At 32.1% G+C, this 21,380-nt stretch overlaps 1 pseudogene; it reads right to left on the bottom strand.

The window, feature by feature from the left end:
- Nucleotides 1-228: 228 nt before the first annotated feature.
- Nucleotides 229-6,083, bottom strand: LOC114288957 (COBRA-like protein 6; annotated as a pseudogene).
- Nucleotides 6,084-21,380: the final 15,297 nt, after the last annotated feature.

Below are 21,380 nucleotides of genomic sequence, written 5' to 3'. Positions count from 1 at the left end.
TCACATAACAGAATATTCACTGAGCTTTGAAAATTACAATTTGGCCTAGAAGTTTCAAATAATTGTGCTGTAACCCAAATTTTAGGAGAATTTTTCAGTAAGGCCCTCGAAAGTGCAACAAAGGTTGATCCTAGCTAAACGAACAATTCTGGACGCAACCATGAGGTCAGAATATGCCCTTGGAAAGGTAATTTGTGGCATTTTAGGGTTAGAAACAATGCTCAAATTCTAAGTTTTCTTATTGAGGATTCTGTGAGAAACACCTTCTTGTTTTGTCATCATAGGGTAATCAAAAGAAAGCGCCCAAGTCTTGAAGCCGATCAAAATGGGGTGTCGACATGCACTGAGTTGGCCATTGTTTGGGAGCCTTGGGTAGTCATCTGGAGAGGGCATGACACATTCATCACCATTGAAGGAAATTTTTCTCGAAAAAGCCCATCCTTTCCTAAAAATGAAAATCCTTGTATCTTTGTGTAGTACCATCTCCGTTTGTACGTTTCCGTTGTACCCTGATTGGAGTAACATGTCATTGTAGTATTGAATACCATAAAACATCCTCGTATCATCTAGAAAAATGAGGTTAGAAAGTGGAGGAACATGTAAGATTCTTTCTCACCAAACGCAAACATTCTTATAAAATAAAGGAAATAATATTTAATCTTCATGCATTTCATAACCATCCATAGAACTTGAATGATCATCAAAATAAGTGAAACTATCAAAAAATGTGATAAATAGAGTATCAACCAACTTACTTAGGTCACCATATTGATTGAGTGCCTTATAGTTGAAGCTAAAAACTTCTGTACACTTTGCATGTTGGGATATAACACCACCAAGTTCCATTGGCTATAATTCTTTGCATAATTCAAGTTTGTCACCGTGATTTTGACCCGCCAGTACTATGTGCAACTTACTTTAACGTGCCAATGCACTTTTATTGGGCACATGTGTTGTGTACACTGCACTATTGGTTGTGGAGCTTCACTAGGCAGTTGCAACACTGATAGTGAGTCACCGGGCCTACGGTTATCAGTAAAATTAGTGAAATGGAAATTAAGACAATTTTCAAAAACCGTATGAATCAGTTGTTTTCATATTAGAATCTCATTGTGATGTCGTTCCTTTTTTCTTTTGTTCAAACAAGAACCATTAAACTTGTTAGATATTGATTCCTATCTCAAAAGTGTTTTCTCCTTGATTTCTTTTCATGAGAAAATGGCCTGATAAAATGGGAACATGATTTAGAAAGCTCATAAAGTTCTTTACAAGAATAAGGGGATTTACCTTACACATTTTGCTTCAGGTTGTCCTTGGCACTGACAACTACAGAGAGGGCATGAAACAATGGTTTCATTATAAAATGCAGACAAGGAAACATAGGAAGTTGGAGTTGGTGATGCGCGAAATTGAGAGTATGAACAAGTCACATTATATGTTGCTACAACAAATCGAAACAACAAAAGAACATAAGGAAGAAAAAAAAAAGAAAAGAGTGTATAAAATAGAAGCTAAATTATGTTCACCTCTTCTAGTCAATGAAGGGGCAAAATTGGTGAACCCAACTTTTGCTCTTCCCAACTAGACCTTTGTTATAGCATTAGAAATTACCAACTTAGTGTGAATGCTAGTGGACTTACCAAGAGCTTGAGTTTGTCGCCGACCATTATCCTCAATAAACTTGCTCAGCACAACCTCAACTAGATCTCCACAAGTATAACCAACAAGCCCAAGAGTAAAATTTCTCGACATTGAAATATTTGTAGACATAGTGGAAGCACCAACATTCATTTAAAAAGCGGCACCAAACAAGTTCGGGCCTTGTGTAATGGATGATAATACCCCTCTTTTGCAACAATTAGCAACTTGCTTATTATAAGAAGCTCCAGGCATAAGGTCAACAATAACTAGCTTCTTTTCACAACAATGAGGAAGTTGCTTTCCCCTGAAAGCAGAACAATTGCCTTGTTCAGTAGTTTCAACACCCCACATATTCCAAATTACCTCATCACCCTGCCATGTCCAACTTAGCCTCCAACCCGGAGGCTCAATATGTTGGTACATCTGGTAATTGAAAATGACTACTCTCACCTGCAAATATTGTATAGAATTTTTAATTGTAGCTTTAAGCCTGGTGGTGAGCTAAAAGTAGAATAAATTTGGGTATGTATGTGTAAACACCCCATTTTTTACCACCCGCAAGGCTTGAGCGCTTAGTCCGATACACTCGATGATGAAAGTGGTATTGTGCGTGGTTTAAGGTCTCAACCAAGGTCAAAATCAATTCCAACCTTCCATATTTCCCTTGTTCATACCCCAGAAATCCAAGTCTATACATGTTGCCACTCCATGCTAAGTCTAAAGCAGAAAAAACAGGGGATGCCATGGAAGTCTGGCTGTGGCTACTGATGGTCGGCCGTGCCTTGGTAGCGAAAAACATTGTTCTGGGCAGAAGGCCGCCAGCTGTCCATTTTTAAAGATATTTATCACCTTTTGTTCTCAAATTCTATAAATATGACCATATCTCTCAATTTTGGGGGTTAAAAAAATTCTAAAGAGCCTATACACACATATAGAGCTCATTCTTCCTCCTTCATCCAAAGAAAGTTAACTTTGAGCCAACATATATTCCTTGTATCATCTCCACACACCATACACAACCTTGACTCACCACCTTAGAGCCTTGGTTGACCCTTAATAAGCATAATTCAAGCTTGAGAGTGTGTTAAGAGTGAGTTTGATCATCAACCAAAGCTTACTCCATTTTGAGAGGTATAAGCTTTCAACTCTTGTTTTTTCTTTTGTTTACTTCATCTTTGTCTATTTCTTGCATTCTTGGGCTGTTTTGCATCCATTTGAAGTGTTGGACCTTGGGTTTGGATAAGCTACCAAAGGTGGTAAGGTTAACACCCTTATTTACCCCTACCTCCATAGCTCAACCCTTGGTTTCTTTACACTTCTTTTCTTTGGCATTTGAACTAATTTTCAAAGTTGAAATGAGGCCCAAAAACATGGTTTGAAGTATTGAAATATGAGAGGATGGCCACCCCTCCTTGTTTCTGCTTACATAGCTCTATTGTCTTTGCTTTTTGCTTAGCTTTTAAAGCTCGTTTCTTATATTTTCAGCCACTGTTTTGGCTTGTTTAAGGTTGTTTTAGGGCAGTCTTAGTCTATTAAATTAGTTCATGCTTTAGTTAGTTTGATTGTTGTCTCATAAGTTTGTATACATAGCTTGTTGAATATTGTTTTTGGGTTTTCTTTGTCTAATTCTATATTTAAGAACCTCATTTTAACAATCAACTTGCTATTCATTTCTTTCATTTGAGAGTTGTTTCAATTGGTTGATGGTTATTCAAAGTATGAATTAGAGATTGATGCTTAATGGCTTAATCTCTTCGGCGATACATTGTCAACGGCATAGTCTCTCTTTCATGTTGAAAATTACTTCCCGTTTGATGCTTCTCTCCTTTTAGAGGACTTAATCATCACCTTGGACAAATGTACTAAAGAATGGAAATGACTAAGAAAATTGGTTTAAAAGCAACCAACACACATAAAGAAAATGAGTCATATTGCTTGGATTTGGCCGGACGTTATGCCGAGTCTATTGAGTTACGGGCCGTCATACGCTAATTCATGATGTTTTGACGTCACTTGAAGCATCTCCACTTCCTTTTCTTTGAGCTCAGTCCATGATAAAGAGGGAAGGGTGGTCCTTGTTTATTGCATTCATTGATTTTTGTCCACAATTGCATCCGAAATTATCAAACAATCAGTTTGTTCGTTAATGGTTTTGGACTCAACTTCATCCTTCTCTTGAGCTTTTTCATGATAGAGAAGGAAAGAAGGGACAAACAGAGTTCAGAACAACTCTGTCTGCACTGTTTTCACTTCAGAGCACAAAATAGAGTTTTACACAAAATTAAGGCACGGTCGGCCCTCTGTGGACTCGGCCAGGTCTCATTAAGGCACGGTCGGCCTTCAGTGTTTGGTCAGTAGAGTATTTTGCAGAAAACAGGGGCAATGGCTGAAAGTGAAACAAAACAGACCGAGGCAAACATAGTGGTTCTCGGACGCTGTGCATGCAACCCTTGTGCATCCTTAATTAATTATGAATGTTGTAATTAATTAATTGTTGTTGTATTATTATTGTTTCTTTGTAATTGCTATAGCTAGTTAACTTAGGTAGTTAGTTTACTACGCATTCCCATATACTTGTTGTAATTAGCTTAGCTAAGTTAGTTATTATTTATTCATTCATTCAGTTTTATAATAATTAGTTTAATTCGGACTCTTGGACATTGATTCGCACCCTCTTGCACGAGGGTAACTTTGTAATAAGTGTGTAGGTCTTCCAACCCCACGTATTTCTCTCTTTTATTTCTCCGCTTATAAGGGTTAGTTTAGGAGCATCATATTTTGTTTAGCATTTCCCATGTTCAGCATCCACTTGTATTACACGCATTGAGGCTCGGTTCATCATACTAACTCGCATTGTTATTGCTTACATTCGTTGAATACGTGCTTAAACCACATGCTATCAAGTTGATTCACATGCCATGTTAAATAGCCAAGCCTATTTAGATTGCATTTTGTATGTATTATCACATCATTAGGATAATGCATGTTGTCTAATTATTTTATCTCTTTTGGCTTGCCTTGGAGTACCAGGTGAGCGTTTATCGCTTTAGCATATTGCACAAGTGTAGTTGTTGTCATGTCTAGCATACTTTCCATGAGGCTAATTGCTTAAACAATACAACTGTTTTGAAAGCCTGTGGATGAAAGCTAAATTGCCAAAATTGGGACAAATTGAGTAATGTACATTTAATCCCACTTTTTCAAGTAGCACATTCACAAACACTTTTTCGAAACAAACATGGAATTGAAATGTTCCAACTTTCGCAAATTAGTATATACCTTGTGTGCGCATCACATAGTAAAGTTAGCCTAATAATCGGAACAAGAGCATATAATGTAGGTAAGAATCATAATCATGATTAGTAGATGCCGATCTTTGATCGGGCGAGCGGGGGTGCTCAATTCATGACCTTCCCCTCTCGTACCTAAGTTCCCGAGCCGAGACACTCTTGGTGATGACGAATAAGTGGCCTTTGACACGAGTCTAGGGTTTCTTAAATTTTTCAAAAATATTTAGGTGGTGACTCTGAAATCTGGCAAAGCAATCCATTTTTGACATTTTGATTCAAACATCGATTTTCCAAAAGAATATCTGGATTTGGACTCTTTTGTGTTTTTAACTGTTTCACATTGCACTGGTGAAATCAGATTCAGAATCACGGAAGTCTAAACTGTAGGACTAGTCGTATCCGAAAGCACAAAAAGCCAAGCTATAGCATGTTAAAGGCCAACTAGCTTTTTTTGATGCCCTCCGTTCATGCCAGTTCTGAGTACCAAAACCTTCGACCCAAATAAAAAAATTATTTCAAAAGGTACATTTAAAATAGAATATATATGATATAAATTTAAATTTAATGTGGGGATTGTAATAAAGTCTCTTGGATTTCGGGAATAAGATTTTCAAAATATATTTGTTATTAAATATTATTGAAATATTTTGTAAAATCACTTAACTTTCTATATATATAAATTTTCATGCATCATTGTGGATCTTATTATTATTTCTAAAATGTAATCAAACTTGAATTACTTGGAAAAAAAAAAAAAATGAATACAGGTGCATCACATACATACAAATTATAACAAACAATAACTTACATCATCACATACATACAAATTATAACAAACAATAACTTACATCTTGTGTATCTTCATTCATTTGCGTAACATCTCATTTGCTAGTGATGTTTCCATTAGGATCCAATGGATCATATCCATTTGCATTTCCCACAATTAAATGCAAAAAGTCTCAAAGATTTTATAAAAAAATGCAAATTAAATCTATGATGTCTCAAACAATTCTAATTTGCTCCAACAAAAACTGAAGTATTTGAAGGATACTCACAAGTTAGTGCAAGAGAACCGATGAGAGAGAAGGAAAACACAGTCAATACCAAGCAGATTGGCCTTTGATCCATAAACAAAAATGGGTTCCAATCCATTTCTCTGACTCTCATTCTCTCTCCTCAATCTTAAGCTCTGCTGTTTTGTGTCACTCCTTATATATAGAGAGAGATATACAAGAGGAGAAAGAAAGAGAGACCATGCATTGCATATATACAAGAGGAGAAAGAAAGAGAGACCATGCATTGCATAGTTACATGTATGGGTATGGCTGTATGTATAATCTCATCTCTCTCTTTCATTTTCTCTCTCCGTCTCTCTATATATAAAGTATGGGAAATCTACACTTTTACCCTATAGTTGAACTTAAATTTCACATCCTATCATTTCAAGTTAAACAAATTGGTGACTACATTATAAGTTTAGTTTTTATTTGATAATTCTATCCAAATAGCCGTCAATTTTTTTCTATATGTATATTTTAGGAGATTGACATTTGTAACAAAGTCGCTATATTGAATTTGAATAAAATGATCAGATTGAAATTACAGTTAAAATGGAGAGATCAAATTGTTTAAATTAAAATTAATAAAACTAAAATAATATTTAAAACAAATTACAATGATAAAAAAAGTGTAATTTACCGATACAAAATGTATATATATGTAGATGTTTCTCTCTCTAAAACAAATAAATGAGAATTAAAGCTTCGTTTTTGCCATATTTAGGAGATGAGAATGCGTCTTTGTGGGATTGAGATCGATTTTTGACCTCTTGCTACTAACATTTCAATGAAAAATAATAAAAAATTTATATAAAGAATTAATCACAATAACGTAATAATAATATTTTTTAAATAAAAAATGTTATATAAACTAAACAAATTTTATAATGTTTAATTTTTGAACTAACAGATTTTATGTGAGTTTGTAGGGAAGAAATTTTGACATTTATAATACGGCATATTTAAATAATATGATAGGGATAACTCATGCAAGTAAAAATTATTTGTAAAATTTGTTAGTTTGCATGGTATTACTTTTTTATTTATGTATAAATAATTAGCTATTTTAATGAGTTTTTGATGTGAAGTAAATAGGTACAAATTTGTGTATAGATAGTGATAGAGAGCTCTGATACTAAAGCTCTAACATGAGCTCTAGTGAAGTATCCAAAAAAAAAAAAAAAAAGGAGCAAGCCAAAACATCACATCATCATGTAAGATCCACCATTAAAATTCTATTAGAACTCTTAAATTAGAAGTTCCAAACATTATTGTTTGTGTATATAGGTCTTTAGTATACTAATAATTTTGTTTGTATATTATTACTCTAAAAAAATATTTAAAATTTAAAATATATGAATAGATTATTCTAACTCACACTATGACTAATTTGATTATTTTGTATATTAATTTGTAAAATATGATTACTGTAGCTAACCCAAATCCAATCTTAAAAAAAAAAAAAAAAATCTAAATTTTAAGCCGCGTACTCAACTCAATATATATAAACTAATATTATTTTTATTTTTATTTTTTAAGACTTTTAAATGAATTGGACCATCCTAATAATTATTTGAATTTCGGTTGCCAAAATCTAATAGTAATATAAGTTTGGATCTTCTAATAACTTTCTCACTTTTTTGGGGGATCAAATAACTGTTTCACTTTAAGACATGAATATTTATACTTGTCTTATTTATGTATATAAGGATCATGAAAAAAAAAATATCATGAAAATAATTATGAAAAATTTTTTACCTTTAGATTATACATATAATAAAACACTACACACTAATCAAATAATAAAAAATCTTCATAAAGTATTTCATGATTTATTTTTTATGATCCCTAATATTATTCTTTAAAGTTTATTATGTAATTACAGAATATAAAATTAAATGGCTGACTGGGCTAGACAGAGATGTTATAGAGATCGTCGTTCCAATGGACTAAAAAACTCAATTCATCTTGATTTTATGGGCCATATACTTTTTTAAAACAATTCGGGCAAATTACAAACACACATTGAGATTTGCTTAAAATACGAATTGTTCCTGTGGTTTGTAAAATTACAAATACTTCTCTGTCAGATTTTCTAATTTAACAGGATTAATTAAAAAAGTGAAATTTCTAATTGTTCTCCTATACAATAATAAAATTATCTAAATTATTAATTGAAATAAAATTTTAACATTATTAAAAACTGTTAATCAACTTGATGGTTTATTAATAAAATGACTTATTTGTTATGAAATTAGAAATCTTAAGGGGCATAATGTAATTTTTAGAATCAAAATGGTAATTTATAATTTAAGTAAACTTTAGGAGGTGTGTTCGTAATTTACCCAAACAGTAAGGGTGTGTTTGGTAACGTTTACATTTTCAGTTTATATTTACAAAAAATTTATAAACTGGTTTTTGTTTATTTTTTGTTTATTTTTAGAAAAACATAAACTACAAACGTGTTTGGTAATTGACAAAATGTTTAAAAAAATTTAAAAATATAAAACAGAGTAAGAAATGGTAAGTGGTGGCAAGTGGCGGCGGAAGGCGGTGGTAGAAAGTGGTGACGGTGGGTGGTGGGTAGCTGGTGGCAGGCGGGTGGTGGTGGTGGGTGGGTGGGTGACGGTGGCGGGTGATAGCGAGTGGGTGGTGGTGGTGGTGGTGGTAGTGGCGGTGGCAGGTGGGTGGCAGATGGCGAGTGGTGGTGGCGGGTAGGTGGCGAGTGGTAGTGATGGGTGGATGGGTGACGGTGGCGGGTGGTGGGTGGTAGCGAGTGGGTGGTGGTGGCGGTTGGTGGGTGGTGGTGGCAGGTGGATAGCGGATGACGGGTGGTGGTGGGTGGTTGCGGTTGGTGGGTTGTAGCGAGTGGGTGGTGGTGGCGATTGGTGGGGGGTGGTGGCAGGTGGATGGCGGATGGTGGTTGGTAGTGGTGGTGGTGGGTGGTGGCGGTTGGTGGGTGGCGGTGGCAGGTGGATGGCGGATGGTGGATGGCAGGTGGTGGTGGGTGGTGGTGATGGGTGGGTGGATAACGGTGGTGGGTGGTAGCGAGTGGGTGGTGGTGGCGGTTGATGGGTGGTGGTGGCAGGTGGATGGCGAATGGCGGGTGGTGGTGGGTGGTGGCGGGTGGGTGACGTTGGCGGGTGGTAGCGAGTGGGTGGTGGTGGTGGTGGCGGGTAGTGGCAGGTGGGTGGTGGGTGGGTGACGGTGGCGGGTGGTAGGTGGTGGGTGGTAGCAAGTGGGTGATGGTGGTGGTGGTGGTGGTGGTGGTGGTGGCAGGTGGTGGTGGTGGTGGTGTTGGGTGGGTGGGTGACGGTGGCGGGTGGTCGGTGGTAGCGAGTGGGTGGTGGTAGTGGTGGTAGTGGTGGCAGGTGGGTGGCAGGTGATGGTGATGGTGGTGGTGGTGGTGGGTGGTGGGTGGGTGACAAGTGGCTGGTGGTGGCAGGTGGTGGATGGTGGTGGCGGGTGGGTGGTAAGTGGTGGTGGCAAGTAGGTGGCGGGTGGTGGTGGCGGGCGGTGGATGGTAGTGGCAGGTGGTGGGTGGTAGCGGGTGGATGGCAGGTGGATGGTGGGTGGTGGTGGTGGTGGCGGCGAGGAGTCGGTGGTGGTGGCGAGTGGGTGGCAGGTGGGTGGTAGCTGGTGGTGGGTGGTGGGTGGTGGTGGCAGAAGACGGTGATGGAAAATGGTGGCGGATGGTGGCTAGTGTTGGGTGGTAAAAAAAAAAAAAACTGAAAACTCAAAATGGAAACACATTTTTTGTATTTTCATTTTTTGGCCAAATTTATAAACTGACACCACTGATTTATAAATCAAAAATTTTACCAAACAAGTTTTTATTTGATTTTTTAAAATTTTTGTAAATATAAATAGAAAACTGAAAACATAAGTGTTACCAAACGACACCTAAAGATTTCAAACTGGACTGTGTTTTTTATTTTATGGGCCAAACACATTTAAAACTCTAAAAATATTGAACTGGATTGGGTGAATTAAACGGCCCATCAGGTACAGCGTTCAGGGATTAGGCTTTGTAAAGGGTTCAAGAATTGGGCTAATGAAAGATGTGTGTTTGCTTGAATAGTGGCTAAAATTTTTAAGATACGAATATGGTACGAACAAAATACAAAATTAAGGTGGAGAGACGATTAATATATAACAAAAATAAAATAAAAAAATAATTTGATTGAAGATTAATTTTTATGTTTTCAAAGTAAGAAATCAGTAAATTATCAAACAATAGCTTAGAATTCATATTAAAAAAAAAAAATGCCATCATTGATTGAAGATTAAAAATAAAAGAAATTTATTGACTTGAAAAATAAAATGCAACGTTATAACCACAAAGGTGGGAATATAATTTTCAAAACGTCAGGAGGTGGATAGTAATTGGACCAAACCTCAAGGAGTGTCAATGTAATTTACCCATAATTTAATTATTTAAGTTACATATTTATACGTATATAAACACAAGTATGTACATTTGTATACATATATTTAATTGTCTGTTGTTTATGTCGTAGCTTTAGGTGAGCAGTTTCCTATTTAATCGGTAATTGGTAACAGTGCCCTTAATAGTTCTTTGTGAGTTAATGCATGTACTAAAACCTATCGGAAACTTGCTGTTGTGATGCAGGGAGCTTTACAAAAATAACATTCAAGGTACAATCCCTGTTGAGCTAGGTAACTTGAAGAGCCTAATCAGCTTGGATTTGTACAACAACAACATCTCAGGGATCATTCCTCCTTCATTGGGGAAGTTGGAATCTCTAGTGTTCTTGTGAGTATGACCTTATCATCTTGTTAACTATTTATCCTTGATTAGACTGGCCAATCAGCATGTTCTTCAGGGCATCTCCTTGGGTTTTTGTTGGGATTATTTGATCTCAATCCCTCATTATCCTTCTTGAATCCTAGGATGGTTAGTTGATTCATTTTGCGATCCAAGAACAAGTATTCTCAATTATATAGAAAAAGCGTGGTGTAATTTGGTAATCACTTGTTTAATCTATGATGTTTCTGGAGTTCCCATTTTGTTTGGCACTTGATATATTGTCTTTTAAAATTAAAGACTCTCTCTCTCACACATACACACAAACACAAACACAAACAGTTTGATGCCATCGTGTTTGCATGCACTGCCATATGTATCTGTGAACCCATGTCCTAATTCCTCATTTTTACTTGGCAGGCGTCTTAATGATAATCAGTTAACTGGGAAAATCCCAAGGGAGCTCACTGGTATTTCCAGCTTGAAAGTTGAGTAAGTGAAGAACCCAGTGTTCAAATTATCAGTACTATATTCATTGTGAGTCATTGGTGACAAGAACATCTGAATGATTTTGCAGAGATGTCTCAAGCAACAACTTGTATGGAACAATTCCTACTGCAGGTTCATTTGAAAGAATTGAACATAGATCAATTTTTTAAATTTTGCTTGTCACGTCATTTGGAGAGCTTGGGGAGAAAAATTATGTGGTTGAATCATTTTTCATATATATATAGCTTATCTTCTTCCATTATTTTTCAATTCATTCAACCTCAAATACCTTAATTCACTACGCCAAAATTGGGCTTTAGCAGTGGTTTTTTACCGCCGTTAAAACCTTTAACGGTGGTATTAACGGCAGTTTCGTTACCGCCGTTTATGCGTGTGTCGGAAAAAGTACAACTGTCGTAAAAAGGTAAATTACCGTCGTTAAAAGTCGACCAAAAACGGTGGTAATATAGGACCAAAAACGGCGGTTTTTTACCGCCGTAAATAGGTTCAGATTTTTTCAAAAAGTAATTCTTTCTTCTTGCACTCCCCAAGTTTTGAACCCAAGACCTCTCATCCACCCACACCAACTATTCTGCCATAGCCACTCTTCATGAAATATATTCCCTAAATAAATATTTAAACATTACTTTTACTTTATTGTAGATGGTTTCGTCGGAGCTCGCCGTAGTTTCACCGGAGCACGTTGAAGTTTCGCCGGAGCTCCGCCGGCAAAGACCGCTGTCATTAACGGCGGTAATGATTGGGCATTAGCAGCGGTTTTTTTACCGCCGTTAAAGGCGGGCATTAGCGGCGGTTTTGTTACCTCCGTTATAGAGGGTTTCATTACCGTCGTTAAAGACACTTTAGTGGCGGTTTTTTAACGGCGGTAACGAAACCGCCGTTAATGATAAATTAACGGCGGTATTAATGGCGGTTTTCATTACTGCCGTTAATAGTACCTTTAACGGCGGTTTCCATTACCGCCGTTAAAAAAACCGCCGTTAATGCCCTGTTTTGGCATAGTGATTTCAAATTCACAACAACCAAAACGAAGCGTATTGCTGCGTTTGGATCATGGATTTCCTCTTACTCCTCCTACCTATTTAATGATCCAAACAGTCTAAACTGTCGTTTGGCAAGTTGGTTTGGGGTGGGTTGGGACTTAAAAAACCACAGTTATATACAGACAAACATGAGGTATGTATCATAAATCTATGAACCAATACCGATTGCAATGAAATTAACGAAAAAGACTCAATTGCAGACCAGATGAACAAGTAGTCAAATCAAATATGGAAAAAAAAACACAGAAATTGCAATAGGGAAAGTACCAAAAACATCAAAGACAAGAAGGATCCCAAGCTTGGAATCAGGGGAACCAAAAATGTAGGTTTTGAGGCATCCAAAGTCCTCCACAAGCACTGCTCCACAGCTTGAGCTGAGGAGGGTCAGAGCATTCTTGCAGCACTGAGCGCTTTCTTGCAGCACTGAGCGCTTGCCATATCAATTTTCACTCTTCAAACAACAATTTAGCAAATCACAGTTGGTCTAGGTACACTGTATGTGTATGAGTGTGTGTATATATATATACTAGTGGATGCCCATGCCTGAAGGCACGGTATAAATAATGTTGGTATCACATACTTTACAAAAATTAATTAAAATAAATTAATTCAAAATGGTAACAATTTCACTGCTACAGAAATCAACTGTAATAAATTAATTTAAAATGACAACAATTTTATTGCAATATAAAACTTTACACATAAGTCGAAATAGCAAATTACAGTTTTGGCAAACTTCATAATTAAAGTTTAAATAGCAAATTTATAATATAAAAATGTTGTGTACAACATAAACAAAGATATTTACGCCAAGATAACACATGTACAGTGAATTAAAATGAGGCAACCTTCAATAAAAGAATGTCTAAATTAGTATTATAACTGAGTGAACATTTTGGTACAAAAGAGTAACCATCCTAACTTTAAAAAAATAAAAAATAAAAAAGAAGAAAAATTAATCATCCAATTTAGAATGAAAGAGCCAACCATCAACACGCATAAAAAAACAACACAATCCCAACATTTGTAAGGTAGATTAGTCACCTGCAACAAAAATTCACTTTAAAAAATCAATTAAAAAAAACAATCATATCAAAATACCTTTGAAAAACAAATAAACCAATAACAATGAATTTATAGGAATTAAACATATGATCAAGCACCTTTCAATTTAGTTCCCAAGTCTCTTGATTAGTGTATATCATAACTTGTGAGTTCACCTGTTGTTGCTTAATGAATATGAATTGCTAAATATAACTCTTCTTTCTTTTCCTTTTCCAATTGAACATGAAGAATTTAACAATTTAGATAATACATGAAAACAAATGAAAATAAATAATTACATCTAATTTGGAATCCCATTACAGGTAGGCTCATGACAAAAAGTTTTGCCCAATTAATTATCATATTACAATTTATTCAAAATTCTCATTATCACTGTTTTTCTTCAATATACTCATCACAGCAAAAGAATGCGTAATGAAAAATCCAATAAAAAAATTTAAATACAAAGATATTATCTTTTGCAATATCATGGACAATTGCCACTTTTATACACCTGAAATTTGAAGGAAAAAACAAATTTAAAAGTCAAAGTCAAAATATATCACTCTAATTGAGTCACAAGGATTCACAAAAAAAAAAAACAAAAAAAAACAAAAAACAAAAACAAAAACAAAAAAAAAACAAAACAAAACAATTTATGTTAGTGATGAGAAGAGATCGAACAATTTATGTGTATATATATACTATTCTAGAGAGAGAGAGAGACAATGAAAGGCACATGGAGAAGACTTCGATTTGGCATAACATTTACGAATTAATTTCGCATTAATGAGAGGTACGATCGCATAACGTTTACGTCAATTAATAATTTTTTCATTCATTGTGCGATCATATTTGGAAAGCTAGTTATTATTATTATTACTATTTTGTTAAAATAATTAAAGAATTAAAAAGAAAATGTTGGAGATCTCTAATTAAAAGAAAATGCTAGAGGCCCCAAATAACTACCAAATGTTTTACCAAATCTCTCATATGGGTGTGGAACCCACACAAACCTATATGTTTGTATGTGCCACACCATGTGAGAGGTTTGATAAAACATTTGGTAGATTGTTTTAGATCTCTAACATTACTTTTAAAGGAAAGAAAAATACTAGAGACCCCAAATAAACTACCAAATGTTTTACCAAATCTCTTCAATGGGTGTGGAACCTACTTTAATGATGTGAAATGATAGGTGTTAACTTTTGATTAATCACATCTTTAATTATGTAAATTTTATTTTATCATCCCATCATTAATAAAGATATAATTAAAAATGATGAAATTCTATGATTATGTATATTTTCTAATGTTATTTTAAAAAAATTTAAATTTCTTGATTCAGTTTGATAAAATGAACTAAAAAAGCATAATTTTTCAAAAAACATCTATTATGTAATCTTTTTAATGCGAAATTAATTCTCATTAGTACAAAAATAATTATTAAATGTTATGCCAAATCTAATAAGTAAATGTTATACGAAATTAATTAATTCTAATAAGTAAATTAATTATACGAATTTAATTCTCATAATTAATAAATCTTATGCCAAATCTAATAATTAATTCTCATAATTATTAAAAATATGAATGGCACGGGAGAAGAATTCGATTTGGCATAAGATTTAATAATTAATGTCGAATTATGAAAATAAATTTCACATTAAAAGATTACTTATTAGATTTGGCATAACATTTAATAATTAATTTCGTATTAATGAGAATTAATTTTGCATTACAAAGATTACTTAATAGATGTTTTTTGAAAAATTATGTTTTTTTAGTTCTTTTTATCAAACTGAATCAAGAAATTTAAATTTTTTTAAAAAAAAATTAGAAAATCTACATAATTATAGAATCTCATCATTTTTAATTATATCTTTATTAATGATGGGATGATAAAATAAAATCTACATAATTAAATATGTGATTAATTAAAAGTTGACACCTATCATTTCACAACATTAAAGTAGGTCTCACATCCATGTGAGAGGTTTGGTAAAACATTTAGTAGTTTATTTGGGGCTTCTAGCATTTTCCTTTCCTTTAAAAAGTGATGCTAGAGACCCCAAACAATTTATCAAATATTTTATCAAACCTCTCGCATCGGTGTGGAACCTACAAATATGTAGGTTTGTATGGGTCCTACACCCATGTAAAAAATTTGATAAAACATTTGGCAGTTATTTAGAGCCTCTAGCATTTTCCTTTAATTAGAGATCTCCATTATTTTCTTTTTAATTCTATAATTATTTTAACAAAATAATAATAATAATAACTAGCTTTCCAAATATGATCACATAATGAATGAAAAAATTATTAATGGATGTAAAGGTTATGCGATCACACCTCTCATCCTTGGCCCTCTCATCCTTGGCCCCCAAAAAAAATCCCTTTTTTTTTTTTTTACTTTTAGTAATTGTTTTATAAATGAAGTTAAAAATTTTTATATTTTGGATCCGTTTTATCGTGACGAATCTAAAGGTTTTTTTTTTTTTTTTTGAAAAATTTAAAAAGATTACTTATTAGATGTTTTTTAAAAAATTATGCTTCTTTAGTTCGTTTTATGAAACTGAGTCAAGAAATTGAAATTGTTTTTTAAAAAAAAAATTTAGAAAATCTACATAATTAGAGATTTCATCATTTTTAATTATATGTTTATTAATGATGGGATGATAAAATAAAATCTACATAATTAAAGATGTGATTAATCAAAAATTGACACCTATCATTTCACATCATTAAAGTACATTAAAGTACGTCCCACACCTATTGGAGAGATTTGGTAAAACATTTAGTAGTTTATTTTGGGCTTCTAGCATTTTCCTTTCCTTTAAGAGTAATGTTAGGGACTCCAAACAATCTACCAAATGTTTTACCAAACCTCTCATATGAGTATGGGGCCTACAAACATGTAGGTTCGTGTAGGTCCCACACCCATTTGAGAGATTTAGTAAAACATTTGGTAATTAATTGGAGCCTCTAGCATTTTCCATTAATTAGAGATCTCCAACATTTTCTTTTTCATTCTTCAATTATTTTAACAAAATAATAATAATAATAATAACTAGCTTTCCAAATATTATCACACAATGAGTGAAAAAATTATAAATGGACGTAAATGTTATGCGATCATACCTCTCATCCTTTGCCCCCAAAAAAAAATCCCTAATTTTTAATTTATTTTTTTTAATTTTGGTAATTTTTTTATAAATAAAGTTAAAAAAATTTATATTTTGGATCCGTTTTGTTCTGACAAATCTAATGTTTTTTTTTTTTTTGAAAAATTTAAAAAGAATACTTATTATATGTTTTTTTAAAAAATTATGCTTCTTTAGTTCGTTTTATTGAACTGAATCTAGAAATTTAAATTTTTTTAAAAAAAACATTAGAAAATCTACATAATTAGAAATTTCATTATTTTTAATTATATCTGTATTATTGATGTGATAATAAAATAAAATCTACATAATTAAACATGTGATCAATCAAAAGTTGACACCTATTATTTTACATCATTAAAGTAGAATCATAAGGATTTAATTAGAGTTCTCCAACATTTTCTTTTTAATTCTTTAATTATTTTAACATGATAATAATAATAAAAATAATAATAATAATAATAATAATAATACCTAGCTTTCGAAATATGATCGCCCAATGAATGAAAAAATTATTAATAGACGTAAACGTTATGCGATCGTAGTCTTTGGCTCAAAACAAAAAAACTCTTTTTTTAAAAAAATTTTTTACTTTTATTTATTTTTTATAAATTATGTTTAAAAAATTTATTTTTTGGATCCGTTTTGTCGAAAGGAATCTAAAGTTTTTTTTTTGCCAAAATTTAAAAAGATTACTTATTAGATGTTTTTTGAAAAATTATGCTTTATTAGTTCGTTTTGTCAAACTGAATCAAGAAATTGAAATTTTTTAAAAAAAACATTAGAAAATCTACATAATTAGAGATTTCATTATTTTTAATTATATCTTTATTAATGATGGGATGATAAAATAAAATCCACATAATTAAAGGTGTGATTAATCAAAAGTTGACACCTATCATTTCACTTCATTAAAGTAGGTCTCACACCCATGTGAGAGATTTGATAAAACATTTGGTAGTTTATTTGGGACCTCTAGCATTTTTTTTTTCCTTTAAAAGTAATGCTAGAAACCCCAAACAATCTATCAAATTTCTTTACCAAACTTCTCACATAGGTGTGAGGCTTACAAACGTGTAGGTTTGTGTGGGTCTCACGCCTATGTGAGAGATTTGATAAAGTATTTGGTAGTTATTTGGGACATCTAGCATTTTCGTTTAATTAGAGATCTCCAACATTTTCTTTTTAATTCTTTAATTATTTTAACAAAATAATAATAATAATAATAATAATAATAATAATAATAATAATAATAATAATAATAATAACTAACTTTTCAAATATGATCGCACAATGAGTGTTTTAATTCTTTAATTATTTTAACAAAATAATAATAATAATAATAATAATAATAACTAACTTTCCAAATATGATCGCACAATGAGTGAAAAGATTATTAATGGACGTAAACGTTATGCGATCGTACCTCTCATCCCTGGCCCCAAAAAAAATCCCTATTTTTTAATTTTTTTTTTTAATTTTAGTAATTTTTTTTATAAATGAAGTTAAAAATTTTTATATTTTGGATCCGTTTTGTCGTAATGAATCTAAAGTTTTTTTTTTTTAAAAAAAAAATTTCTTTAGTTTGTTTTATCAAACTAAATCTAGAAATTTAAATTTTTAAAAAAAAAACCTTAGAAAATCTACATAATTAGGAATTTCATAATTTTTAATTACATTTGTATTAATAATGTGATAATAAAATAAAATCTACATAATTAAACATGTGATCTATCTAAATTTGACACCAATTATTTCACATCATTAAAGTAGAATCTTAAGGATTTAACTAGAAATCTCCTACATTTTCTTTTTCATTCTTTAATTATTTTAACAAAATAATAATAATAATACTAATAATAATAATAGTAATAATAATACCTAGCTTTCGAAATATGATCGCACAATGAATGAAAAAATTATTAATAGACGTAAACGTTATATGATCGTACCTCTCGTCCTTGGCCCAAAAAAAAAATCCTTTTTCTTAATTTTTTTTTTTACTTTTATTTATTTTTTTATAAATTATGTTTTTTTTTTTTTGATCCGTTTTGTCCGGAGGAATCTAAAGTTTTTTTTTTTTTTTTGAAAAATTTAAAAGACTACTTATTAGATATTTTTTGAAAAATTATGCTTTTTTTTGTTTGTTTTGTCAAACTGAATCAAGAAATTTAAATTTTTTAAAAAAACATTAGAAAATCTACATAATTAGAGATTTCATCATGTTTAATTATATCTTTATTAATGATGGCATGATAAAATAAAATCTACAAAATTAAAAATGTGATTAATCAAAAGTTGACACTTATCGTTTCACATCATTAAAGTAGGTTTCACACTCATATGAGAGATTTTGTAAAACATTTGGTAGTTTATTTGGATCTCTAGCATTTTCCTTTCCTTTAAGGGTAATGCTAGATACCTCAAATAATCTATCAAATGTTTTAATAAATCTCTCACATGGGTGTGGGACCAATAAACATGTAGATTTGTGTGGGTTCCACACCCATATGAGAGATTTAATAAAACATTTGGTTTGGAGCCTCTAGCATTTTCCTTTAATTAGAGATCTCCAACATTTTCTTTTTAGTTCTTTAATTATTTTAACGTAATAATAATAATAATAATAATAATAATAATTAGCCTTCCAAATATGATCGCACAATGAATGGAAAAATTATTAACGGATGTAAACGTTATGTGATCATACCTTTCATTCTTGGCCCCCCAAAAAAATCCTTTTTTTTAATTTTAGTAATTTTTTTTTATAAATGAAGTTAAAAGAATTTTATATTTTGGATCTGTTTTGTCGTGACGAATCTAAAATTTTTTTTTTTTTGAAAAATTTAAAAAGATTACTTATTAGATGTTTTTTAAAAAATTATGCTTCTTTAGTTCGTTTTATCAAAAACTAAATCTAGAAATTTAATTTGTTTTTAAAAAAATTAGAAAATCTATATAATTAGAAATTTCATAATTTTTAATTATATCTGTATTAATGATGTGATAATAAAATAACATCTATATAATTAAACATGTGATCAGTCAAAAGTTGACACTTATTATTTCACATCATTAAAGTACAATCATAAGGATTTAATTAGAGATCTCCAGCATTTTCTTTTTAATTCTTTAATTATTTTAACAAAATAATAATAATAATAATAATAATAATAATAATAATACCTACCTTTCAAAATATGATCACACAATAAATGAAAAAATTATTAATGGACGTAAACGTTATGCAATCGTACCTCTCGTCCTTAGCCCCAAAAAAAAAATATCCTTTTTTTTTTTAAAATTTAGTGATTTTTTTATAAATTATGTTAAAAAAATTTATTTTTTGGATCCATTTTGTCGAGAGGAATCTAAAGTTTTTTTTTTTTTTGAAAAATTTAAAAAGATTACTTATTAGATGTTTTTTGAAAAATTATGCTTTTTTAGTTCATTTTATCATATTGAATCAAGAAATTTAAAATTTTTTTTTTGAAAAAACATTAGAAAATCTACATAATTAGAGATTTCATCATTCTTAATTATATCTTTATTAATGATGGGATGATAAAATAAAATCTACATAATTAAAGATGTGATTAATCAAAAGTTGACACCTATCATTTCACATCATTAAAGTAGGCTTCACATCCATGTGAGATATTTGATAATTTATTTGGGACCCTTAGCATTTTCCTTTCCTTTAAGAGTAATGCTAGAGACCCCAAACAATCTACCAAATGTTTTACCAAACCTTCCACATGGGTGTGGGATCTACAAACATGTAGGTTTGTGTAAATCCTACACCCATGTGAGAGATTTTGTAAAACATTTGATAGGTATTTGGGACTCTAGCATTTTCCTTTAATTAGAGATCTCCAACATTTTCTTTTTAATTCTTTAATTATTTTAACAAAATAATAATAATAATATTAATTAATTTTCCAAATATGACCGCACAATGAATGAAAAAATTATTAATAGACTGAACGATATGCGATCGACTATCGATTTCACTCATGCTCCGACATGCATCAAGTATGTTTGTAAAAGGTATCCTCAAATGTATTACCAACAATTGATTTGATTATCGTCCATCATTAAACTAACAGTATAGCAAGTAGTAATCAAACTATGATATAAATTAGTTGAGCTCCCAAAATAAAATAAAATAAAACAAAACATTAGGGTACGGCTTCTATCCAGTCCGGGATTGAACTGGATCGTGTTGTTGGGTTCGTGGGGGGCCACCACGGGTCCCGTTTTGATAATCTGAACCGTTAATGTGTAGAACTCGTCGAGTACTATATGCCTGTAAAAAATCACGTTGATCGGATATCGATAACTATGTGATCAAATCAGTTTCGTATTAAAAAAATTGGACGGTAAATAAATTAACGGCCGACAAAAAACTGTTTTGATCACATAACTATCGATATCCGATCAACGTGATTTTTTACAGGCATATAGTACTCGACGAGTTCTATACATTGGCAATTCAGATTATCAAAACGGGACCCGTGGTGGGCCCCCACGAACCCAACAACACGGTCCAGTCCGAACAGAAGCCATACCCAAAACATTGTTATCAGTTCAATAAATCAAATCAAGCTTTCATGTCATGAAACATACTAAGCATCGCAAAGGTCATCTTCCCATAACCATTCTTTCCTACGATTGCCTTGCCTGAACCTTCTTGAAAGCAGAAGAAATAAAACTCAAAATCAGATAAATATCTATAGACATTCACTCATATTCCATTTGTTTTTAAGAAAAATATTTTCCTGAGAAAAAGGTTGTGGAAAATATTCTGTAAAAAAAAAATTTTGTTTGTTTGGTTGCGATACTAAAAATAATGTGCTAGT

The sequence above is a fragment of the Camellia sinensis genome, chromosome 14 (genome assembly GCF_055761805.1).
Source record: "Camellia sinensis isolate YWXY chromosome 14, ASM5576180v1, whole genome shotgun sequence".
NCBI lineage: Eukaryota > Viridiplantae > Streptophyta > Magnoliopsida > Ericales > Theaceae > Camellia > Camellia sinensis.
This window is presented reverse-complemented; position numbering and strand designations above follow the sequence as displayed.